The sequence below is a fragment of the Drosophila ananassae genome, unplaced genomic scaffold (assembly GCF_017639315.1).
Source record: "Drosophila ananassae strain 14024-0371.13 unplaced genomic scaffold, ASM1763931v2 tig00000200, whole genome shotgun sequence".
Taxonomy (NCBI): domain Eukaryota; kingdom Metazoa; phylum Arthropoda; class Insecta; order Diptera; family Drosophilidae; genus Drosophila; species Drosophila ananassae.
Window position 1 is genome coordinate 13975 of NW_025319159.1, and position 27392 is coordinate 41366.

At 39.6% G+C, this 27392-nt stretch overlaps 1 long non-coding RNA gene across 1 annotated transcript in view; it reads left to right on the forward strand.

Annotated features, from left to right (window-relative positions):
• The first annotated feature begins 5997 nt into the window (after nt 1-5997).
• Nucleotides 5998-27392, forward strand: part of LOC116655659 — a 34546-nt gene continuing 13151 nt past the window's right edge. The window contains exons 1-2 of the long non-coding RNA XR_004310729.1: nt 5998-6109; nt 6800-7095. This is a non-coding gene — a long non-coding RNA (uncharacterized LOC116655659). The remainder of the gene's footprint in view (nt 6110-6799; nt 7096-27392) is intronic.

The window sequence follows — 27392 nt, forward strand, 5'->3', positions numbered from 1 at the left end:
TTTACCACCCTAGACTTAAGGTCAGGGTACCATAAAATTTACCTGGCTGAAAAGGACCGAGAGAAGACCTCGTTCTTAGTTAATGGTGGGAAATACGAATTTTGCCGACTACCCTTCGGTCTAAAGAACGCAGGGAATATTTTCCAAAGAGCCATCGACGATGTGCTGCGGGAAGAAATCGGCAAAATATGCCACGTCTACATTGACGTCGTTATTATCTTTTCCGAAAATGTAACGGATCATGTCAAGCACTTTGACACAGTGCTTGGGCGCCTACTCGATGCCAACATGAGGGTGGCACGGGAAAAAACAAAGTTAGTTAAAGGGAGCGTTGAATTTTTAGGATTTATTGTCACCGGAGGAGGGACAAAAACAGACCCAGAAAAAGTCAGAGTAATAAAAGAGTTCCTCAAAGGGGAAAACGGGACGGTCCGCAAGAATATGTCAAAAAAGTAGCTGTCAGGTTTGATGAAACCCAGCGAAATGCATTCGATCACCTTCGTAACATTTCGGCATCGAAAGATGTCATATTGACATACCCTGATTTCAAATTACCGTTTGACTTAACCACCGACGCCTCAGCGAGTGGATTAGGCGCGGTACTGTCCCAGAATAAAAGCCCTATTACCATGATTTCACGCACTCTAACGGACTGCGAACTGAACTACGCCACCAACGAAAGATAATTATTGGCGATAGTCTGGGCAATAGGCAAACTCCAAAACTGCCTATACGGTAACAAGGAGGTACGGATATTTACAGACCACCAGCCTCTTATATATGCGGTATCCGACAAAAACACCAACGCTAAGATTAAGCGATGGGAAGCGTTTATTGATTAGAACAACGGGAAAGTGTTTTTCACACCCGGAAAGCAAAACTTGGTAGCTGACGCGCTATCGAGGCAACCCCTGAATAACCTAGAGGCTGATGCCTATTCCGATGCGGCCACGGTGCATAGTGAGCGTTCGCTCTCATACACCATAGAAACTACAGACAAACCTCTTAACTGCTTTAGAAACCAAATCATTTTGGAAGAAGCAAGCCCACCGCTTCGTCGGGATTTCATAATCTTCGGAAATAAAACCCGCCTATCATTAATTTTTATAATAAGGACTCGTTTGTTGAATCTGTTAAGGAAATCATTAACGCCAACGTTGTGAACGCGATTTACTGTGATTTCCTTACACTAGCTCATATCCAACATGCCTTGAGGCAGGAATTTCCTGCGAGAAAGTTTTGGCATTGTGAAAACTTCGTCAGCGACATCACCAACGCTAACGAACAGCTTGAAATCGCTAACACCGAGCACAATCGTGATCATAGGGCTGCAAAGCAGAGAATGCAAAGCAAATTCTACGGGATTACTACTTGCCGAACATATCTAAATTAGCTAGCGAAGTGGTCGCAAATTGCAAGGCCTGCAATAAAGCTAACTTCGACCACCATCCCAAGAAGCAGGAATTAGGAACTACACCTATCCCGTCATATGTTGGGGAAATGTTGCATATCGACATTTTTTTAACCGACAAAAAAAATCTTCTTAACCTGCATTGACAAATTTTCCAAATTCGCTATCATACAGCCCTTGGTTTCTAGGGCAATAATAGATGTACGAGCACCTATCCTTCAATTGGTAAATTTCTACCCTAACACCAAGACCATATAATACGATAATGAGGCCTCCTTTAATTCCGAAACAATCACATCATTGCTGAAAAACCAATACAGCATCGATGTCGCCAATGCCCCACCGCTACATAGTAGCTCCAATGTACTCAGTACAGTACTCTCAGTACCCTGGCGGAAATTGGCAGATGCCTCAAAATTGATTAAAAAAAAAATCGAGGATACTGTGGAACTAATAGGATCCCCGAAGATTTGGTTCGCCGCGGGAGTCGCCGTTAGCCTCACACTATGCGACTTTATCATGCTCCAACAACACTGCAGGCGCAAACGAGAGGCATCCCAGTTACTAAGGTCCATCGACGAATTGGCTATCACCGAGAACGGCGTCTAATTTAAGGGGGGAGTAGTTAACAACCAACTCCCAGCGTAGACTGAGCAGGCCAATTCTTATCCCCTTCATTAATATTAATCATTATTAATGTTATAAATTTTTATTATTAATCATTATTTATTATTACTATTATTAACACACTCTTGTATGGTCCACCTTAAATTGGTTCCAGCCTAATGGGCCCGAGAGCTTAGCCAGCTATGGCTTTATGTGCTGTGGCTTAGTCTCATTGGCTGACAGCGATCGTATGACTTCTGCAAAATGTGCAAGGTCAGCGGTCTGCCACGGGCATCCGGCCAAGCATTAGCTTTTGTTAATTCTAAAGTTTCAGTTTTAATTTGGATTTGAAATAAAGAGCTCTAGCTCGATTATAAAACTCCGGCTTCAGCCGTTACATTTATTCTACTTATTGAATTTGGTTATCGTGCCTTAAGGGCCGTAACAACGGAGATAAGTATCCCCCACCGTAAACTTCGGAAGAAGGGAGGAAGTCGAAGCTATCATCCGACTCTCCAGTGCACAGTGGTTGGGCTTGTATGGAGCCGCGGCCATAAATACTTTCCGTTGAGATATTAATGTGAAATTTTTTTCAAATGCTCAAAAAGTTATGCCAATTCCAATCGTTCAGTTATATGGCAGCTATAGGATATAGTCGGCCGATCCTTATGAAATCCAGCAATTTAGATTCAAAAATGGAATCTGTACCAAATCCCATCCTTCTAACTTAAAAAACAAAAAAGTTATGCCAATTCCGATCGTTCTATGACAGATATAGGATATAGTCGGCCGATGTACAAAAGATATGTATATACGATGTACATAAGATATTTTGGCCAAATATAACATGTGTGGAAAGTCCCAACCCTCTAACTTAAAAAACACCAAAGTTATTGCATTTCCGATCAATCGATCATCGATGGCAGCTTAGGGAAATAGTCGACCGATCCCCGTTCCGTACTGCCTGGAAACAAAAGAAGGATGTGTGCAAAGTTTCAACTCAATAGCTTTAAAACAGAGAGACTAGTTTGCGTAGAGACATACAGACGGACAGACGGTCAGACGGACAGACGGACAAGCTTATATCGACTCAGGAGGTGATCCTGATCAAGAATATATATACTTTATAGGGTCGGAGATGTCTCCTTCACTGCGTTGCACACTTTTGACCAAAATTATAATACCCTCTGCAAGGGTATAAAAATTGGATACATCGGAAGACTGTATCCTATAGCTCTCATAGCACCGTAGTAAGTATGGCAGTAGTATTGTATGGCAACGGTTTCAAAATTTCATTATTAGGCATCCAATTTATTTGTATTTTAATTATTTAGAGTATAAAAATGTAGAGGAGTTATCCCACAAGCTTTTCAAAATATAATGAAATGAGGTTCTAAAGTTCCTTTTATGATATGTATATAAGAATAAATGTATTTAAATCATTAAAAATAAAATTTAATTGAATGCTAATTGGAGTGAAATAAATATTAACAAATATCTTCTAATAAATCAAATGTGCTGGGAAAATGAGCTTCGCGAATTTGACCTTGAATATAGTAAGACAGCTTGAGCATATTAATGAGTATATATGTACACATTGGCAAAATTCGGCAGCTGAACTTAACATTTTTATTACCTGAAAACATTGGCAAATGCACTGATATCATACATAAATGGAGAATCGGGGGGCAACATATCTAAAAGTCACATAATATACACAAAATGTATAATTTATTAAAAACACATAACGAACAAAATATTTATCAAATCAATTTCACAATAAGTAATTCGTAAGTAAATACCTTCAACTTTAAAATTTATTTTATTGACGAAGAGTTAACTTAATGCCGCTGCGCTGCAAAACTGAACACGTGTACAAGCTTTGCATTCTATTTTTAGAAAGTCCCTTTAGATTTCCAGAAAAATCTGGTTTGCCATTGAAAGACTTGGACATTGTGTAGACAGTTCCTTAACTTTTCGCAAAATTTTCTGTTCTGCGGATTTTTTGAATTATGGCCTATAAGCGCAACCACTGTGCAGTGGCTGCCAACCTTGGTGGTCACCACTACCCAACCCTTTGGGAGCTATTGCGACGAGGGCCACCAACGACAGCAACCTACAGCCGCCCCCCGCCACAGATATTCAACCAGCCGGAGGCACAGCCAGCCGGCCCAGAAAACTAAATAATTTATATGTCCAATCTATATTATGGCTATAGTGACGAATTTTCATGAGATGAACCTGAACTCTGGTCCTGGGGCGTTAAATGCGAAAATTCGTTCCCAATAAATTTTGAAAGCAGCAGTAAAGACGCCAAAACACCACATGTATCGGGCAGTTGGTACCGCAGTTCTTAACTTCGAGAAGTTGAGTACTTTCTTGTGCCACATAGCCTCAATTGTTAATTCAAGACCTCTTTTATCGATTTCAGAAAATCCTGCTGACCTGGAAATTTTCTCAGGCTCATTTTCTTAACTTTTCATCCTTTAATTTTTATTGAACCAGAACTTATTGCCCTTAGTTTTAACCGCCTGTATGGTTGGCAGAGATTCTCTTTCTTGCAAAAAATTTTCTATGCGCGATAAAAGGAGAAATAAATTACGCTGTGGCAGCAGTATTCCAAATGGCGTTTCCCTCCCTTGCGTCCAATAAACGATTAATAAAACAAGAAAGGAAAGCTAACTTCGGGCGGAGCCGAAGTTTATATACCCTTGCAGTTGAGTTGCAGTCCGCTAGGTGGCGCCACGCATCTTATATTATTAGATGTATAGCGGATCGTATATAGTTCACCGATCCTTAAGAAATTTGGCATATCGAATTATTTTGCCCAAAGAGGAACCCCCATGAAACTCTCATCCTTCGAACTTAAAAAACACCAAAGTTATGGCATTTCCGATCAATCAGTTATATGGCAGCTATAGGATATAGTTGGCCGATCCCGGCCGTTCCGACTTATGTACTGCCTGCAACAGAAAGAAGGGTGTGTGCAAAGTTTCAACTCGATAGCTTTAAAACTGAGAGACTAGTTTGCGTAGAAACAGAGAGACGGACAGACGGACGTGCTCATATCGACTCAGGAGGTGATCCTGATCAAGAATATATATACTTTATAGGGTCGGAGATGTCTCCTTCACTGCGTTGCACACTTTTGACCAAAATTATAATACCCTCTGCAAGGGTATAAATATAAAGTTTGAAGGTGTATCTATTATTTTAAAAATGTTATAAATAACATCTTTACTAGACTTCTGCATGAATGCACTCATTTGTGGCAGAACAGATCTTTACAGTAATGTAGTGTTTTCAAAAACACTGCACTCATTCTTTACTGTACAGTATACTCTATAGGTCACAATAAGAAAGCACAACATTTTCAGTGTACTCACTTCGAGTGAGTTCATTATATGGTTGTACTCTTCGTAGGGAGTACTATATTTTTCCTTTTTTAAACACGCTGTACAGCTTGATTGTTGACTGTGAACAACTGTACAGATGAGTGCAGTTATTTGTAATAAGTGGATAAACATGGATTCTAAGGAGAACTCACAAGAACTCACATTGCACTCTCGTGCAATGAACTCACAAGTTTGATAATTTAAATGTAGATACTTTAATAACATAAAATAATTATTATAATTAGTTTAAATTTAAATATAAATAATTTCAAAATTTTTTTTTTTATAATAAATACATTTAAAACGAAAAAACAAATCAATTTTTTAATCGGAAATACATACACATGAGAACTATACATATATGTGTGTATGTACCAGTCATGAAGTTTCACTCACTGTACAGTAAGTCAACTGCACACCAAAACATTGTACAGTGCTTTGACTACTGCACACCAATTTTGCTGTCCTCATTAACAGCTGTACAACTATGGAATGAGTGAGACTACTGTCAATCAAAACAGACAATACTACCCTATTCACTCACACCCAAATATACTGTGCACAAAAAAAAGTGTACCCACTTTTAGAATAAGTGATTCATTTGTCGTTTTGGATGCATTCATGCAGTAGTCTAATCTGTACATCCGTAGAGCGTTATGCTGCTTGTAGCTTCCAATTTGGAATCGCGGAAGTAACGGTAGGTCCCTTAGTCGGAGTCAAATTCTTATTAAAGGCTTGACTTATGTATTCCTGGATTGTCTTTTGGCCGCTATAAGTTAGCCGCTTGCTGAGACCAGGGGAGGTGGGCATGATAAGAAGTTGAGGTCTGGATACGGATGACTGGCCTCGGATGTGTGTTGAATGTGTTTCGGTTCAATGTGTTGGTGGTTCTGACAGATGCAGCATGCTGAAAATGTTAATTACCGCTGGTATTACCGCTGGCTGTAGTTCGCTCTCGACTGTATTTATTGTAGAGAAAATAATCTTTTATCACTGTGGACGGAAGTCCACGAGGTGATGACCTGCATGCCTAGGCGTGCGCGAGGAAACTCTATATGATGTTTAGCTAAACTTAGGTTTTATAGAAAGCTGCATGTAGCTAGGTCAGATATTCCCGGGTTCGACTCGGATTTTAGGCTGTGATTGCTAGTTAAGTTTGCCTCCGTTCTGGATTATACATTGGCCGGACTATTCACAGTTGCTGGGGCGTCTTTTGTTGCTGAGGTATGTCTTGGCGTTGGAAGGTTAGGTCTTAGCATTAGGCAAAACAGTCTTAATAAAATCAATAAATTAATATGTATTGTTATGTATTTACGAATTAGATGTGGGATTTTGGAAAATTTGCAAGTTACCAAAAACATTAAAAAAATATATTTGCTAATTATAGGTGATAATAACTTTGGCAATTGGCGAGGAAGTATATGAGTTCGAACACAGATTTCTTCATTGGGGCAATATATTAATTGAAAAAACCAACAAAAAACGTATTTTGTACAAATTTAACGGCAAGAATTTTGCTGTTTGTTCAAAAGGAGTAATCGTTACACTTATTGACTACACCTTATCAAGAGTTACTATAGATAAATGTTGCCATTTTAATGATCTCTCAACTGATGCTGAACTTTTTACTGCAACTGGTGACTACCAATATGACATTTACAGGATGATGCGAAAAAAACTGGGGTGAGTAAATATTTGACACTAAACGTCGTGGCCAGGCCCGATGAGAGGGGGGGTCAGCCGGGTAATTTTCCCGGGGCCAAAATTGACAAAGAAATATATGAATGTTTAATTAGAATGAATAAATATTGAAAATGATATTGGTTGATCTCACTAACAAGTCATTTTATATTAACAAAACTAATTTACAAACGTCATTTATATAGCGAAACGAAAAGGGGCCCATGAGGAATCCATGCCCCGGGGCCCGACATGGCTCTCGACGGCCCTGGTCGTGGCTACTAATTTCACAGAAACAAAAAATAAAGCTAACTTGAAGCAGAGACGAAGCTGCAGGCAGCGACGTGACGTTACGAGCAAAACGTAAAAATGGTAAATTATTTTATAAGTGTGGATTGTGTTACAATATTTTGTCGATTGCATGTCAGCAGTTTCTTGCTGCCGTTTCAGTTTGTTGTTGGTGTAGTGTTGTGTTCTCTAAGTCTTAATGATGCGAAAAAAGGTATTGTAAGCAATAACCTAAAATCTTCTTTATTATGTAGGTATTCTTGTTTCTCTGTTTTTGTTGTTTGTATTTTTGTGTTTTTTTGATTTAATATTAAATGCTTATAAATTACCACTTTATATGCCGCATATGTTTATGGAGGAACTCTTCTTTCAACCTCTTGCGCACCTGCCCTTACCGTTGTGCACATCTGTACTGTTAAGCGATCCTCGAACATCTTCCATTATCGCATTAAATCGCCATAATCACGTACGCTCTTCGATTCTAACAACAGCGTAGCCTGTAAATTAATTTATTTTTCCGCTTTTACGTATTTTAGCTTCTCGGGAAGTTCATACTGGTCGAAATTTATCTCAAAAAGCTCAAAAAAGCGGTTTTCGACTAGAACTGAGTATTGAGAGTTCGACTAGAACTGAGAACCATCGCAATTACTCACATCATTTACGAATGAATCCGCGGACATTTTATTTGATGATTTTTTCACTTCTTTTTTATTGCCACTTTAGGCCAATAATTCTTTCAACTGCTCGATTTTGTGTATTCACACCCTTTTGCTTGTTTCCACTTTGGGTGTATCCTCGGCCTATTTTCGACTTATATACCTTTAACCAATGAATGTCCCTCCGCATTTAGCAGAATTGCCATGTTTAGCAGGGGTGTATATTAGGGTGGGTCGATTGAAAAATCGCTTAGGCACATATGATTTTCGGACTCTAGGGATCAAAATAAGAAACTTTGCTCAAGAAACCATACCTCTAAAATGAATTCTGATGTCCCTCGTTTTAACGTGTAGGTACGTGTAGGTAAAATCAGTGAAATGTTTCTAGGAAGTTTCTAGGAAAAAATGTTTTTATTTTGTTTTTGGATCTTTATTTTCTCTTTAACAATTTATTTGATCAGAACATAGGAAAGAAATTAAAAAATTATTGTTTGAAGTCTTCTTTGGATTCAACCTTGGGCAATTTCGCCCGGCTCTCTAATGTCGCCTCCATAACAGCCTCTACATTTTCCGGTATTACTCGTTTGGAAACGCTAGCTAACGGTTGAACGTGTTGTTCCGTTCCTTGTATAAGTTAACACTATTAATGAGTAGAATATAAGTCGATAAAAATCTTGGGCGATTATTGAATCACCCTAATGTTTATATGCAGATACAGCATAAACGTCTTTAGGGGCGGTGGCCGAACCCGACTCCCGGTATGGTACGATATGCTGTTTTGCTAGGTCAGCACTTCGCTAGACGAGCGGTCGGTTTGCCGGCCGCGCTAAGTTAAAGTACAGTTAAGAGTTTTCAGTTTTGATTTGACATTCTACTAATAAAGAGCCAAAGCTCGTATATGCAAATTCTACTCCGACAACTTGTCGTAAAATCTTATCATTGGTAACTGACTGAGTCCCTAGGCCAGCGGTTAATGAAGGGCAGTCACCCTTCCAACCTAATCTCCCTAACTCTTCTTTGGGAAATCTTCAGCCAGCCGGCCAGCAACCAGCGGCGATCAGGTCGTCCATCTTCGTGGGACTATCCAAAGAATATCCAACGAATCTGCGTGGGACCACCCGAGGAGACAAGGGGATCTGCCGTTAAGACGGCATCTTAAATATAATTGGCGCCCAACAACAACAAGAACCCACGGCTCAAAAAAATGTAAGTGGGCTGAACAAGCAATATACAACTTCAATACATATTGTCAAAAAAAAAAATAAATAAAAATTCGTACACAAAAAATTTTTTACAAAAAAAATAAATAAAATATAATTGTAAATAATTATAATCATTCAAAATCATAAACAAAGTGTGACTGTAATTTGAAAAAAACAAAAAGATGTTTTTAAATAAAAATAAACCTCTCTGAGTAATTTTGCAGGAGTAAAGCTCCCATTTGTTAATTGTTAATCTAATCTGTTAATCTAAACAATTTTCTGTCGAATTAAAATATTCGGCTTCAAAGTAACTGGTGTCTTGTGTTAGCAAGTTAGTGGCCCCATGAGTTTTCAGGGCCCATACAGGGAAAATAGACGTGCATTTGAAAGTGATAGTGAAGAAGAAATAATTCGAGAGTCCCAAAGATATAGGGCACAAGCAAAGGCAGACTTACACACCATGAACGCGGCTCAAATAGAAGCGTTAGTTCAGGCCGCATTGGCCAATCAGGAACAGAGACTTAGGGCCGAATTTGCGAGTTAAATCAGTGCCGTTAATCAACAGTTACAAAATATGCGTGTAGAAGTGCCAGAGGTAGAATCCTATCAGAGGGTGGCCTCAGTACCGGGAGCGGCACAGTGCGACATACCATTAGATATAGTTAAATCAATTCCAGACTTCACCGGTATACAGGACGATTATGTGGCTTGGAGGCAGTCCGCCTCCGATGCCTATGAATTATTCGAACCCTATCCAGGCAGTAGCGCGCATTACCAAGCCGTCACTATTATTAGAAACAAAATTAAAGGCCCAGCGCGCGCGTTGCTAGTTTCACACAACACAGTGCTTAATTTTAAAGCCATTTTGGCTAGATTAGACTGCTCCTACGCAGATAAAACGTCCTTGCGCCTACTGCGGCAGGGACTTGAGTCGGTCCGTCAGGGTGAAAAATCCCTAATGCAGTACTACGATGAGGTCGAGCGAAAATTGACCCTCGTGACCAACAAAATTGTAATGACGCATGACGATGAAAGAGCCTCGCTGCTCAATACAGAAGTTAGGGCTGATGCCCTACACGTATTCATCTCAGGGCTAAAAAAATCGCTCAGGGCCGTTGTTTTTCCAGCACAGCCCAAAGACCTGCCAGCAGCATTGGCATTAGCTAGAGAGGCAGAGGCCAGCATTGAACGAAGTGTGTTCGCGGCCACATATGCCAAGGCAGTCGAGCAAAGAAATCAGAATACTGACCCTCACAAGTGCCATAACCGCGCGTTTGAGAAACAAGGAAAAAACTCTGGTGCCGACGGAGGCTCAGAAAAAAATCCTCATTTTTTCAAAAAGGCAAACAAGAATCAAAATAATAGTCCCTGGCGTAAACAAGACAACTGGGGGGATCGAGAGATCGCCGCAGAACCAATGGACGTAGACCCATCATCCTCTAAGTTTAGACACCCTACGAATTTCAGGCAGGGAAATAATACTCAGGTCCAAAATTCGCAGACCCAGAAGAGACCCATCTCTTCAGAGAGAATGACCGGCCAAAGGCGCCAGCGAGTAAATAATATCGGGCAAACCGCCAATGCGGAGGAAACCCACGATTACGACAGCGCGGCTGAAGCCGCACTGAATGCAATTGACGACGACAGTGACACATTCGACGCCAACGACCTTATCAATTTTTTAGAGGAAGGTCCCGCTTACCTTTCATCGAGCGAAGGCTGGCGGGGAGAACTATGAAAATTCTCATAGACACTGGAGCGGCAAAAAATTATGTAAGGCCCCTAAAGGAGCTGAAGAATATAATGCTTGTCGACTCCCCATTTACTGTGAGTTCCATCCATGGCTCCAGTAAGGTAAAAGAAAAGTGCTTAATGCACATATTCGGCCTAAAGGCTCCATTTTTTTTACTTGATTCTAAAAATACGTTTGATGCCATAATAGGTTTCGACTTACTAACGCAGGCCGGAGCGGCATTAGATCTATGCAATAGCGTAATCAGATATGGAAACGTATCTGAACAGATCAAATACTACGAGTGCGATAATGTGAACTTCACAAATATCGACGACTTAGTTGTTCCAAATTTAGTGAAAGCTGAATTTAAAAAAATGATCATTAAGAGGAAACAAGTGTTTTCGCACTCTAACGAGGCGCTACCATTTAACACAGCGATCATTGCTACAATTCGTACGGAGACTAGTGAACCCGTATATTCCAAGCTATATCCTTATCCAATGGGAGCAGCGGATTTTGTTAACACAGAAATCAAACAGCTGTTAAAGGATGGCATTATCCGACCGTCTAGGTCGCCATTTAACAGCCCGACATGGGTTGTTGACAAAAAAGGGCTCGATAACGATGGCAACAAAAAAAAACGATTGGTGATCGACTTCAGGAAACTGAATGAACGAACCATCGCCGATCGTTATCCCATGCCAAGTATTCCTATGATTTTAGCGAACCTAGGAAAGGCAAAATTTTTCACTACCCTAGACCTAAAATCAGGGTACCACCAAATCTATCTTGCCGAAAAAGACCGCGAAAAAACTGCTTTCTCCATAAATGGAGGAAAGTATGAATTTTGCCGCTTACCCTTTGGACTGAAAAATGCAGGAAGCATTTTCCAAAGGGCGATTGACAGAAAAAACCAAATTCTTCAAGGAAACTGTCGAATTTTTAGGGTTCATTGTCACTCCCAATGGAACCAAAACAGACCCTGAAAAAGTAAAAACATTACAAGAGTACACCGAACCAAAGAATTTGTTTAGCCTCCGATCCTTTTTAGGATTAGCAAGTTACTACAGAAATTTTGTCAAAGACTTTGCTGCCATAGCTAGGCCACTCACCTCCATACTTAAGGGAGAAAATGGCACGGTTAGCAAACACATGTCAAAAAAGGTTTCTATCCAATTTGACGAGATCCAACGCAAAGCGTTCAAGCGCCTGCGAGACATCTTATCATCAGAAGATGTTGTACTGGCTTACCCGGATTTTAAACTTCCTTTCGATCTGACCACCGATGCCTCTGCAAGCGGCATCGGTGCGGTACTGTCCCAAAACGGCAGACCAATCACAATGATATCTCGCACATTAAAAGACTGCGAGCTTAATTATGCAACAAATGAAAGAGAATTATTAGCAATTGTTTGGGCTTTAGGGAAATTACAGAATTACCTATATGGCGCAAAGGAGATCCGCATTTTTACGGACCACCAACCTCTAACGTTCGCTATATCCGAGCGAAATACTAATTCAAAAATTAAACGTTGGAAAGCTTTCATCGAAGAACACGGTGCTAAAGTATTTTACAAGCCTGGCAAGGAAAATTTTGTCGCTGATGCCTTGTCCCGACAGCATATTAATGCTATGCAAAACGAACCCCAATCTGACGCAGCCACTATCCACAGCGAGCTTTCGTTGACCTACACGGTCGAATCTACCGACAAACCCTTGAACTGCTACAGGAATCAAATAATTCTGGAAGAAGCAAAACAGCCTTTACGGCGACATTTCATAGTTTTCGGGACAAAAAACCGTCACATTATCCACTTTGACAACAGAGACTCTCTGTTCGAACTGGTTAAGAAGGCAGTTAATGTGGATCTTGTTAATGCCATTTACTGCGACCTCCCCACACTAGCATGTATCCAACATGCATTAATTGCGGAATTCCCAGCAACCAAGTTTTGGCACTGCAAGAAATTCGTGGGTGATATCACAAATGCAGATGAGCAGAAAGAAATAATTACATGCGAACACAACCGCGCCCACAGGGCTGCCCAGGAAAATGTTAAACAAGTCCTCCAGGACTACTATTTTCCGAATATGGCCAAACTCGCTAATGAAGTGGTCATAAACTGCAAGACTTGCACCAAGGCTAAGTACAACAGACACCCCAAGAAGCAGGAATTGGGAGTCACACCTATCCCTTCATACGCGGGTGAAAGACTACATATAGATATCTACTCTACGGATAAGAAATTATTCCTAACCTGCGTAGATAAATTTTCAAAATTCGCTGTAGTACAGCCATTACTTTCTAGGGCTATAGTTGACGTACGCAGCCCCATACTGCAACTTGTAAACTTTTTTCCAAACATTAAAGTCATATACTGCGATAATGAGGCGTCCTTTAACTCGGAGACCATAACCTCATTATTGAAAAATCAGTATGATATTGACGTTGTTAATGCACCCCCTTCACACAGCAGCTCCAACGGGCAAGTGGAGCGATTTCACAGTACCTTAACGGAGATAGCTAGGTGCATTAAAATCGACAAAAAAATTGACGACACCATCGAGCTCATTATGAGAGCCACGGTAGAGTATAATAAAACATTACACTCAGTGACAAAGCTGCAACCCAAGTATGCCTTGCACTTAGCCAACGACGACCAAAAACTAACAATTCAAAATAATATCGAGAAGGCCCAACAAACTAATCTAGATAGGTGCAACCCTACTAGACAAAACCGAATTTTTGAGGTAGGAGAAAAGGTATACCTAAAAATAACAAAAGGTTAGGAAACAAACTGACCGCACTGTACACGGAAGAGCATGTACAAGCAGACATGGGAACGTCTGTCCTCATTAGAGGGAGGGTGGTTCATAAGGACAACCTTAGATAATGCCCCTCTCAAGCTTTTTCCTTATTTTTCACACACAGTACACTTTACGCCACTTAACACACAGTAGATCTAACCTTTCGCCTTCTTACAGGATCGCGGAAATTATGTTAATAACTTTAACTATAGTTAACGCTAGAGTAACGGACTACTCTCATGCCCAATATATCCCAATCACGGACGGAGTTGCACTGGTGTGGGAACAGAGAAACTTGTTGCGACACTCAAGCAATTTGTCAGAATTTGCATTAATGATAGAAGAAACTAGTAGATTATCCGATTTTTTCCCAGAGTCGCATATGCGAAAATTGTTAGACGTCGACACCGACCATTTAAGAAGCTTATTGTCCGTATTAAAGGTACACCATAGGATTGCCAGGAGCCTAGACTTTTTAGGCACGGCACTTAAAATAATAGCGGGCACCCCGGATGCCGCTGACCTTGAAATGTTAAAAATATCCGACTCACGACTAATAGAATCCAATAACAGACAGGTGATTATTAATACGAAAACACAGAACAAAATTAATGAATTAACAGAGGCTGTTAACAAAATTATAAGGGCAAAACAAAATAATATGGTTGACACTCCACACTTGTTCGAGATCCTTTTGGCCAGAAATAGAATATTAATAACTGAAATTCAAAATTTGATACTTACAGTCACACTAGCTAAAGCCAATATTATAAATCCAGCTATTTTTAATCACAATGATTTGAAGTCTATATTGATTGATCACCCCACAGAAGTCCCCATTATTAGCTTAATTGAGGCGTCTAGCATTAAAATATTTCAGTCCGATAGTATGATTCACATGATAATCGCATACCCTAGCATTAAAAATACTTGTAAGAAGGTCACAATTTTCCCGGTGTCACACCAACACACCATCCTGCAACTAAATGAGAACATAGTAGCCGAGTGCAACAACGACGTCCTAGCGGTCACCGATTGCATACCAACAACTTATGCATCATTTTGCAAGTTGGCGACCCACGATTCATGTGCTCGAGGCCTACACGCGGGCGGCACTGCACTGTGTGAAACACAGGCCAGCCATTTAAGTCCCATCACACTGGTGGACGAAGGAGTAATAATAATCAACGAGTGCCCAGCCAAGGTCAGCACCGATAATGGCCCCGAAATAGTTACCAACGGTACGCACCTTGTTACATTCGAGCGGGTGGCTTACATCAATGGTACAAAATACTCCAACATACGGGAAGCCATAAGAAAAACTCCAGGCATGGCAGCATCCCCGCTACTGAACATCATCGGCCATAATCCCATGCTGAGCATGCCATTCCTCCAAAGGATTAACAATCAAAACCTGGAAGAAATCCAAGGCCTTAAGGAGGAAGTGAAATCGGCTGGTTCTACAGATATCTGGTTCGCGGTTGGCGTGGCAGCCAGTATCTTCATAAGCTGCTCCATTCTCCTCATGATGAACTTGAAGAGGAAACGAGACGCGCAGGAAATCCAGCAGGTCGTCGACAAGTTCCAGATGACCGAGGACGGTCATAGTCTTAAGGGGAGGGTAGTTAACACTATTAATGAGTAGAATATAAGTCGATAAAAATCTTGGGCGATTATTGAATCACCCTAATGTTTATATGCAGATACAGCATAAACGTCTTTAGGGGCGGTGGCCGAACCCGACTCCCGGTATGGTACGATATGCTGTTTTGCTAGGTCAGCACTTCGCTAGACGAGCGGTCGGTTTGCCGGCCGCGCTAAGTTAAAGTACAGTTAAGAGTTTTCAGTTTTGATTTGACATTCTACTAATAAAGAGCCAAAGCTCGTATATGCAAATTCTACTCCGACAACTTGTCGTAAAATCTTATCATTGGTAACTGACTGAGTCCCTAGGCCAGCGGTTAATGAAGGGCAGTCACCCTTCCAACCTAATCTCCCTAACTCTTCTTTGGGAAATCTTCAGCCAGCCGGCCAGCAACCAGCGGCGATCAGGTCGTCCATCTTCGTGGGACTATCCAAAGAATATCCAACGAATCTGCGTGGGACCACCCGAGGAGACAAGGGGATCTGCCGTTAAGACGGCATCTTAAATATAATTTATATGTAATGGAATATTCCGATCAGTAAATGGTGAATCATCTTCATTTAAATATTCTTTCAATGTTTCATACGGAACGATTCGGGTGAATGGTGGTTCAAATACCTTATTTATATCATTCAAATCAATCAGATTCGTGTAATCGAAGCAATGGAAGTTTATATCCGGTTTTTTATATTTTCTAAGTTCCGATGGATCTTCAACATTGTCTCGATATCGTAAAATTTTGTTGATAGCAGTGTCGCGCACCTCTTTCCTATCATCAAACAACATTGATAGCAAGATATTTTCCGAATGTGCAAAATATGAATTATTTTGAATTACAAGATTGACAACAGTGCGTAAATTTGGCTCCAGAAATTGTGCCCAAGTAATGTACTTGAAAAATAATACACTACCGTATACGACAGAGCTGTAATACTTGATATTAAAATACATTGGCACATAAACCTTAATTATAAATACAACCAGAATTCTTAAATTTTTTAATGGTTTTTTCATTATCACATATAATCGTAATAATCTAGCGGCCTTAGAGAACCAGCGAGAATGTACAATTTTCCCTGGTTTGATGTTAGCCAGATCCACAGAAACCACGCCATTAGAAATTGCATGTGCCATGTCTTATAAGTACTGCGAATCGGTGGAATATTTGTGCTGTTCTGCAACAGGAGGCATATTTTCCAACGCAATTCTTTCAAAGTCGCTCACCACCTAAAAATATATATGATTTCATACCTTTCATTTCTCACCTTTTTTTCTTTCAAATAGTTTCGCTGAATTTGTCCTTTCGTTCTTCTGGTTATCGTATACTCTTTGAAAATTTTCACAACTTTCCTGTTTGATTATTTTTTTTTTGTCGCAGCACGATAAATTTTCATCTTATTAATAATATTGAGTAGTTGGTATTGGATTCTATACGGAGCAAGACCACCACCCCCAAAGCCGGCGAGCTAGAGACGGATAATAAAGCGTGCCCCGCAAGTATAGAGTCTAGGAATGATCGCTAATACCGTTACACGATTCGGTTAATTGATTATTATTAATTAAGAATAATTAATTGTCATAAATTTTTTCTCTCGTAAAAGTATCATCTTTTCTGTCGTCGGAACTGGAATCATTAAACGTTTTGCGGAGCACTGTTCGTCTGTCTATCTTTCTTTCTTTACGAACTTTCGATTAATCCATGATTAGAGGTTCGCCATGCTAATCTTTCATTTCAAAATATTTGAATAGACTGATTGCCAATGTTGACGCTACATTATTAGACACAACAAATCTGTCACACATCAAGGCAAAGTTAAAACAATCGTATCTTTCGGTGTATTGTGAACTTGTACTTCTATTCATAACATCAACCATCATCGTTACATATGTTGTATCATCGGTATGTTCGTATGTTGGCATTCATGACGATGTCCCTTGCCCTTGAATTTTCATTAGAAATGCATCAATTGTTAGTCTGATTATGTTGATCTTGCATAAACTCATTGCGGCGTTCTGGAACCAAACCGCAGCTACATTGAGCTGCCGTCAAATCGCATTTATATGCTCCAATATAAAAAATTTCGTTCAGAGTACCTTTGAATACTAAAAGGTCTGTATTCGGCTTGGTATTTGACAACCAAACTATTCAATTTAACAGCAACATATTTTTTTGAAATTATTTCCATACCAAGTTTTTCCCAAATTCCAACCAACCTATCTGTTACGTGATTAGTGAATTGTTTATAGGAAAACTTTTTTTGATCTGTTTTAGCACGTTCGCTCAAGTACAAATAATATCTCAAGATATCCAGATCGGTTTGTAAATTAAGAGCATTCAAATCAGAAGACACACCAAAAACAGCAACATCATGCTTGGGTATATGACTCATTGGGATTCCGATAGCTGATGATGTTGTTGCTATTTCACCTTGCAGGTTCATTGTTGTTGATGTTTTGAATAAATGTAGAAGACGTTAGATGACATTCTTATAATGTTTACGAAAAATCGAATACTTTTATGACATGATCCTTGTTGGGACTTTTGCCAGCATCAAATATCATAATTATTTCTATTTAAGTCTCTCAGTGCAACTAGATCAGCGGTCTATCAATTGCCCGTTATTGACAGTTCCATATTCTTTGTTTCTCCCAGATTCGCATGCGCTTTGTTGTTCTTTTGTAGCGCATGCACTTTGGGAGCTTTGGTGGAGCTTCTGCACAAGCTCTTAGGTTTATGCACTTGTATATTTGGTTTTGTTGGGATCGGCCGCTGCCGTTGTTTTGGGGTTAAATTGACCCAATAAAAATATTGAAATCGAATTGTGGAGTCTTTATTATTTCGGTCGCTATTAAAACTCTGATAGCTCAACAATCTTTTTAAATAAAAAAACCTTTTCACTACAAAGCACATAAGGACGGTTTGTCTGATATACACGATCTCCAAAAATGGTGATTTCTTGATATTTTTGTATGGGAGAATCCCTAGGGGGGTCCCAGGGGGGTACCACTAGCATAGGTGGGTCAACCCTCCAAAGTTAGTGGGTGTCGTTCATACATTTGGACTCGATTGGGGCACTCTAAATGGGTCAAAACAGGAGTTTTTGGAATTTTACCTTTTGGGTACCTACACGTTAAAATGAGGCACATCAGAATTTATTTTAGAGGTATGGTTTCTTGAGCAAAGTTTCTTATTTTGATCCCTAGAATCCGAAAATCATATGTGCCTAGGCGATTTTTTTGACCCCCTACAAATCGAACCGCCCTAGTGTATATATAAGTTAATATTATTGTGTGGGTTTTACAATATTTAATTTATTAATTATTTGTTTCCCACAAGCCCGTAAGGGTTAGTGTTACTGACAAAGAATAAAATATAACGCGAGCTAAGGCTGCGGAGTTGACTGAATTTATTAATCATTTGTTTCACACAAGCCCGTTAGGGCTAGTGCTACTGACAAAGAATATAACGCGAGCTGCGGAGGCTGCGGAGTTCTACTTAAGACTAAATTAGAATACTACCCGTGCTGTACTTCGAAGCCTTCGTTGGGCTGCGGCGCAGTTGCCAGTTGCATTGTCAGCATTCCGTATCCGGCCAGCAACGATTACTTGTTGCGCAAGTGCCCGAGCCGGTCCGCGGACAGTAGCCCTTGGAATGCGTAGTCAGCACCTCTTTCGTTACGCGTGCGGGCCACCGGATCCGGTTTGCAATTTGGCACTTTTCCTAAATTCTGCCTGCGCGTGTTAACTCCTCCCTCCTTTAAATGGTCGTCGTCCCGAGGATCCACTCGTTCTACATCGTCGTCGGCCCTCGATTTCCTGCGACGATTGGCCTTCAGGTGATATTTGGTAATCCACAGGATTGCGCATAGGGAAAGGGCAGCCAGTAGAATAAGGTAAATGTTGAGACGGGATCCCGATGACAGTCTTTCTCTAAGGGCCCCGATGTGGTGTAGGTTACTTAGGCTAAGCTCATGGAGAAACGGGAGGCTGAGTCGGTTGCAGTGAGCAGTGACGTTTATTATTGTCATACCCGACACAGCAGGTTTTTTCAGGGAGCTCCCCAGCTGGTTTATGAACCAGGTTCCGTTGAGCGCCACCTTGTTGGAGTATGCTAACAGGTAGGTTCCGGATACCTTTTGTTCCCGGCCTTGGTCATCAGTCACCGTTACGTTAGCATCGTTGATGATGAGGGTTCCTTGGTCCACAATAGTGATTGGATCCAGATGACCTGGGAGCGTGGAGCAGTGCGCGATGGCCCCAGAAACTATCTGTTGGGCACATGTGCCGTTCTTTAGTTCCTTGCAGAATGCGGCACCTACCGTTGTCTTGCAGTCGCTGATATTGAGGTTTCGTGTTGGGCATTCGGCAACTAAATTCCCACTCTCGAAGTTCAGGATTCTATTATGGCGTTGAACCGGGTAAACTGTTATTCTCTTACATACGAGATTAGGATTAGGAAATTTAATGAGAAAGTGCAAAATGTCAAATTTTTGAAAAACACTTATGCTAGATACTTCTAGTATTTCTACCAAACTACTATTAATATTAATAGGCTGTTTGTCTCTGAATTCGCTTACTTCGGCACCATCTAGAATAGCTGGGCTTACAATATTTAATTTTGCCAGGGTTAGGCCCATAAGGATGTTTTCTAGGTCTGTAATGATGATTCTATTCTTGGCTAAAATGATTTCTAACAAGTGTGTTTCTTTATTTGTTTCGTATTTCTGAATCTGATTCATTGCGTTAGCGAGCTCATTTAGACGTTCTTGAAATTTTATATTTAATTCTGTCTGACCTTCGTCTGCCCTCATTAACAGGTCCTGCCGTACCAATTAGATTGATACTTCTATTAGCCGTGTGGTGGAACATAAGGGTGGTCACCAACTTGCGAATATGTCTAAGGTCCGTTGCTATAACTGGTGTTCTGTGGTCGTCTGTGAATGTGTTCGTCATTGCTTCTGTCTGGTCTGCGTAAACCTCGTAGGTCGTCATGTTCGTTGCGTGCTGTAGGTATCCGTAATTCTCCCAGATTACAATGTCATTGTCTTCTATCGGGATATAGTCCGCGTTCGTGTAATCGTTTAGTTTTAATGTCGCGTCCGTCTTAACAGCCGTTAGTATGAAATTTAAACAAATATTTCTGTAACCTAGAAAGAATAAAGAAAGAAACAAAGGGGTAGGTAAAAATCTTGTGAGGACGATTAACGTAGATTGTCCTTGTGGACCACCCTCCCTTTAATAAGGTACGTGGTCCCCAGGTCTGCATCAATAATCTCATCTGAGCACAATGGTGTAAGCTTATTCCCCAGACGTTTGTTTGCTTTCAGGAAAACCTTATCACCCACTTGGTAAGTTTTGTGAGTCCTGTTCTTGTCGGTTTCTTTTTTGTTAACAACCCACGTTGGGTTACTATAAGAAGACTTGGATGTCCTTATTACGCCGTCTGCTAGAAGTTGTTTAACCTCTGCGTTGATGAACTCAGTTACACCCATGGGGTGCGGGTACGACTTTGAGTACACTGGTTCCCCATCTGTTTTAATTGCAGCAACAGTATTTATATTGAAAGGAAGTGCTTCGTCTTGATCAGCGAAGGCTTTGTAATGTTCCCCTATAATTTTGTCAAAGGCAGCTTTTACTGCGGGGGACGTCCTCGTCATCTATTTTGATAAAGTTGACATTTTCTGCCTTAGCGAACAGGATCTTTTCGGATCCATAATTAGTGTGGAAAGTATTTGCAGTAAAATCGAGTTTCGCATTCACTTGTTTAAGCAAGTCGAGACCGATAATACCGTCAAAATCTTTCAGGACTTTGAGAATGAAAAATGATGATTTAACATTGAATATGGAAGCACAACATTTCTTCTCGATTTTTGTAAAGCCGTGGATTGACTTTACGTTAAATGGGGTGTCCACAGCCACGACTCCTTTCAGCCCCGGGAGTGGAGTAATATAATTTTTTGAGGTACCTGTATCGATTAAAAGCTTTATTTCCCTTCCTGGCAGCGTACGTGTAATGTACGGGAGTAGGGACTTTACCCTAAAAAATTAATAGAGTCCTCTGCGTCTAGGTCATCCTCTATTATTTCTTCGTCCGACGACACGTAGTTTCCCATGGACATGGGTCAAAATTAATAATCACAAGAAAGGAAAGCTAACTTCGGGCGGAGCCGAAGTTGATATACCCTTGCAGTTGAGTCGCAGTCCGCTAGATGGCAACACGCATCTTATATTATTAGATATATAGCGGATCGTATATAGTTGGCCGATCCTTATGAAATTTGGCATATCGAATTATGTTGCCAAAAGAGGAATCCATTGAAACTCCCATCCTTCCAACTTGAAAAACAACGAAGTAATAGCATTTCCGATCAATCAGTTATATGGCAGCTATAGGATATAGTTGGCCGATCCTTATGAAATTCGACAAATCAGATTGTTTTTCCCAAAATAGAATCTGTACCAAATCCCATATTTCTAACTTAAAAAACACCAAAGTTATGCCAATTTCGATCGATCTATGACAGCTATAGGATATAGTCGGCCGATCCTTATGAAATTTTCAGAGGAATTTTCAAATTTTAAACTTGCAGAGGGTATTATAATGTTGGTCAAAAGTGTGCAACGCAGTGAAGGAGACATCTCCGACCCTATAAAGTATGTATATTCTTGATCAGGATCACCTCCTGAGTCGATATAAGCATGTCCGTCTGTCCGTCTGTCCGTCGGTCCGTCTGTCCGTCTGTCTGTCGGTTTCTACGCAAACTAGTCTCTCAGTTTTAGAGCTATCGAGTTGAAACTTTGCACACATCCTTATTTTCCTTGCAGGTAGTACATAAGTCGGAACGGCCGGGATCGGTCGACTATATCCTATAGCTGCCATATAACTGATTGATCGGAAATGCCATAACTTCGTTGTTTTTTAAGATAGATGTTATATTCGACCAACATATCTTATGTACAAAATTTCATAAGGATCGGGCGACTATATCCTATAGCCGTCATACAACGATCGGAATTGGCATAACTTTGGTGTTTTTTATATTAGAAAGATGGGACTTGGTACAGATTCTATTTTGGACAAAATAATCTGATTTGCCAAATTTCATAAGGATCGGCCGACTATATACGATCTTTTATATATCTAATAATATAATATGCGTGGCGCCACCTAGCGGACTGCGACTGAACTGCAAGGGTATATCAACTTCGGCTCCGCCGAAGTTAGCTTTTCTTTCTTATTTTTTTTTTTTTTCTTGCACGTGCCGAAAATGAATATTTTTTATATGCAATTTTGTACACCTATATAGCATATTTTCGTCACTAAAATTGATATCAGATATTTTGGGTTTCGCATGCAGGTTCGTCACCGGTACTTTACCTCGTCAAGAGGTTTTTTTCTATGATATCAGTTGTTTTTTTGTATATATTGATCTTCAGTTATTTAAAATAGAACACATAATATATAGAATATTAAAGTAACCTCTGGACAGGCGATTCCCAGTTAGCAATACTTTAATTGTAAGGATAAATACCAAAACTCTTTTTTTTTATCTCTATATATTTTGACATTCAAAGACGATTTTGACATTTTGACCTTTCCAAAGACGTAAAGAATTTTTCGATAGCTTCAGTGGTTCTGAGTTATACGTATTTTTAATTTACAAAGGTTTTGTAATTTGGTTAGTTCAAAAATTTTAATTAAAAATTTTCCCAAAATTCTATTTAAAATCCAAAATTGTTCGTAATTATTGGAAACAAAGTTGTTTAAACAAATTAACAGATGAGAGGCCAATCCCTACGAGAGTTTCTATACATAATAAATTATCAAAAAAAAAATTAAAGGAAAGGAAAGCTAACTTCGAGCGGAGCCGAAGTTGATATAACCTTGCAGTTAAGCAGAAGCTCATATTATTATTATATATATCGAATCGTATATAGTTGTCCGATCCTTAAGAGAATTTCACCAACAAGGAAATGTCTAATAAAATTATATAAACAGCCCCAAGCCTCTTTAAAAATAGCAAGGTTGTGCCATTTCCGATCGTTCAGTTACAAAGCAGGTATAGGATATAGTCGGCCGATCCTTATGAAACATAGGATTAGATTGCCCAAAACGGAAACCGTAGATAGTCCCATAATTATAGCTTCAAAAACAACAAAGTTAAGCCAATTACCCTAATACAATTTTGCAAATTGGAGAAGATTGCCCAAAATGCAATCTGTACTAAGTCCCATCTTTCTAACTTAAAAAACATGCCACAGAATAAATATATGGCAGCTATAGGATATAGTCGGCCGATCCTTATGAATTTTGCCCATAAGATGTTTTGACCATAAGATGTAACATGTGTGGATAGTCTCAACCCTCCAACTTAAAAAAAAATCAAAGTTATGGCATTTCCGATAAAATCAATTATATGGCAGCTATAGGATATAGTCGTCCGATAGACAAATAAAGTAAAAGTTGAAAGAATTTACTCTATATTTTTAAGTTTATTGCACACATACATGAACAAGCTCAAAAAACCCAGCAGTACTGAAATTCATGTCACCGCCTTTTCCGGCCGTAATGTCAAACTTCGTTCGAAATTACGCATATTCAATATTAGTTATTAATCACTAATAATTTTTTGATGTCATTCTAAATATTTTGCGCGAAAAACTGTAACCCCATGGTTCAATAATTAAGGTATCTGTCTGTGAATCGTAAGGTCGTGGGTTCGATTCCAAGCAGAAAAATCTTTATTATGGGTAGATTTTTGTTTAATTTATTATACCCTTGCAGAGGGTATTTCAATGGATTCCTCTTTGGGCAAAATAATTTGATATGCCATAATTCATAAGGATCGGCCAACTATATACGATCCGCTATATATCTAATAATATAAGATGCGTGGCGCCACCTAGCGGACTGCAACTCAACTGCAAGGGTATATAAACTTCGGCTCCGCCCGAAGTTAGCTTTCCATTCTTGTTTTTTTTTTAATATAGCAGTCTCAAAATAAACTGATATATTTAATATTTTTATTATCTAAATAAATACAATACAATTTAATATCTACCTTTCGATTGGTATATAAATTAAAAAAAAAAAGATTTTCCAGTTTTTCTAGTTAAACAAATTGTTGAATGTAACACTTTTTTTGGGTGTGCGATATAAAATAATAAATATTAGAAAAGTATTGGCGGAGTTGCTTTGCCTAGTTTTTTTATAGCTTTTAGTCCATTATTTGGCCCAAAAACGGTGGTGGCTATAATTTAAGTAAAACAGTGTTTTATTTATATGCATTAAATGTTTACTCGTAAATTTGTGCATTTGTGAGTCTTCTCATTAAGACATTAGACACGGAAACACAAAGTAGAATTACATCAAATTACATCATTGCCTTCTAGCTGAAAAGTTCGAGGTTAGCCGAATGGAGAACGTTGTGGTTCCTAACACGGAAGGGAACGGTTCGAGTCCTAGTTGAGCCAATGTGTTTATGTTTTACTTTTTAAGCCCTTTTTTTATTTGGATTTTATTTTTAAATAAATAAACTAAAAGCTGAAAAGATATACTCCATATTTGTTAGGGTATTGACCAAATATATGCAGACTCCAAAAAGCAAAAATGCCAATCAAATACACACACATAAGTAAGCTTCTCAGGACGCTGCCCAAAATTGGTAGCTGCAGGACTATATCTTGAGTTAACGAATTTTGCCAGATATAAGCGATATATCAAAAGTTGCGTCATCTCAAAAGCTATCTCCACATGCAATATAAATAAGATCAAATAAGCAAATTTAAAAAAATTATTTTTGTTTCTTAAAAAAAAAATTTATTTTCAGAGTATTTTTTCTTGTTTACTATTTTCACTACTAAAGAAAGTGAAATAGATATTTAAAAAACCTTTTCAACGGTGTAAAGCACGTTTTAATATCTTAATTATAAAGTTATGAAGTTTTTAAATAAAAACGTTTTTTTTTAATTTTTTGACGTAAGCTTAAGGTATTTCAAAAAGTTGTAGAACAATAGTTGCTCATATGATAGTAACAAACATCTCCAATTTTTTTCAGGATTGCCAAGAAAAAATAGTGCAAACAGACAACCAGACAAACGGACACACACTGGCATTTTGAAGAAGAAGAAAACATCGAATTTTTTGAATAGGTTAAGTTAGGGTGATGCTAGGGGGACTTAGAAGACCCCCCCGCTTCCACTTGAGCCGCTAGGGCTCCTTGTGTTACCGCTAGGGCAAGGGTTTCACCGAAGTGCTTCTCCTAGGTAGAGGAAGCATCTCGTTGAGAGATCTGCGACAATCATTGACTGTCCTGGAGTTGGACGAGAATCCGTCAAGTGCCTTGAGCGCTGCCTGACTATCTGAGAAGATGAATATTGTACCCCGATTGCCCCTTAGTGCTGGGGATTCCAGTGCTTCCCTAATGGCTACTACTTCAGCCTGGAGTGGTCAGGAAGTCTGAAGGACTCCTTTAGGCTCAAATGCTCACAAAAGTAACCGCCTCCCACCTGGCCGTTGAGTTTTGATCCATCTGTGTAGATATGAAGTCCCGGTGTCCGGGCATCCCATTCCTCCCTCGAGGGGATGATGATTTTGTAATTAGTGGTGGGTTGGTCGACCAAAACTATTCTTGCTCCATATCTTTACCGCCATCAGTTCTACCGGTAGTAGGTCAAGGATGATATCTAGGGCATCGCTAGGCGTAGTGCGTAGACTGTCTGTTATACAGACTTCCGCCATGCGCTGCGTCTTCCTGAACATTTCCCTGCATAAGCAGTTGTCCAGGGCAAGCCACCAGACCACAACTCCATAGAATAAGATTGGTCTCATGATCGCTGTGTATAACCATCTGACTATCTTGGGGGACATTCTCCATTTCAGGCCTACCGCCTTGCGGCAGGATAGAGTGCTATTGCCGCTTTCTTAGTCCTATTTGCGGTGTTCAGCTTCCAGTCCAGTGTTTCCTGTCTAGTGTGATGCCTAGGTACTTCGCACTATCACTAAGAACTAGTGTTTCCCCTAGGAGCTTCGGAAGCCTTAGATTTGGTATTTTGTACCTCCTGGTAAACAGCACGAGCTCTGTCTTGGACGGATTGACTCCCAGCCCGTTCCTTTGCGCCCAGGCCGACAGAACTTCGAGCTTCTCTGTCATTAGGTCGCATAACGAATTTTTTAAATAACTTTTGAAAGAAATGTCGGATCGGGTCGGTTGATACCAATCGACGCGTATTTAGCATTAGAAATATATTCTGTCTGGGGACTAAAATGTGTCCACCAGCCCCACTTTAGTGATTAAAAATTTTTTTACTTTCACCCTTATTTCTCCCAAACCAAATAACTTTTGGAATATGTTTGGACAAAAATTATCTAATTGAAATAATACCTTTCGATTGGTATAGATCGGTTGCCTACAACCGATCAACCTACAATCATTTAGATCGGTTGCCTACAGAAAATTTTTAATTCTTCGCCTATATACACTGCGCGTCACCAGATTAACGCCCCCTTGGTGTTCGCGTTTGAAGTGAAATATTATCAAAACTATTAAAGATTGAACTGTACAATTATTTTTTAATACAAGTCGATTAAGGGGGCAGGATGGTTTGAGACTTCAAAAAAATTTTTTTTTCAGAAATTTTTTTATATAATAGAACATTATCTTAGGAATATCCTGTGAAAGTTTCATGTCGATCAGACTAAAACTTGCTGAGATACCGATTTTCTAGTTTCTTTCTCTCCATATACTCCAATATACAAAGCAATGGAAAGCTTTTAAAACTTTAGACGCGTTTTTCTCAAAACAACTTTTTCAAGTCGGTGCGTAACGTAACTCAAAAAGTAATGCTCGGATCTAAATAAAATTTTGCACTCATCTTTAATACAATAAATACTTGCGGATGAATTTTTTTTTGAAATTTTTGTTTACCATTTTTACGGGCAATAATGGGCGGATTTTTATGTAAAA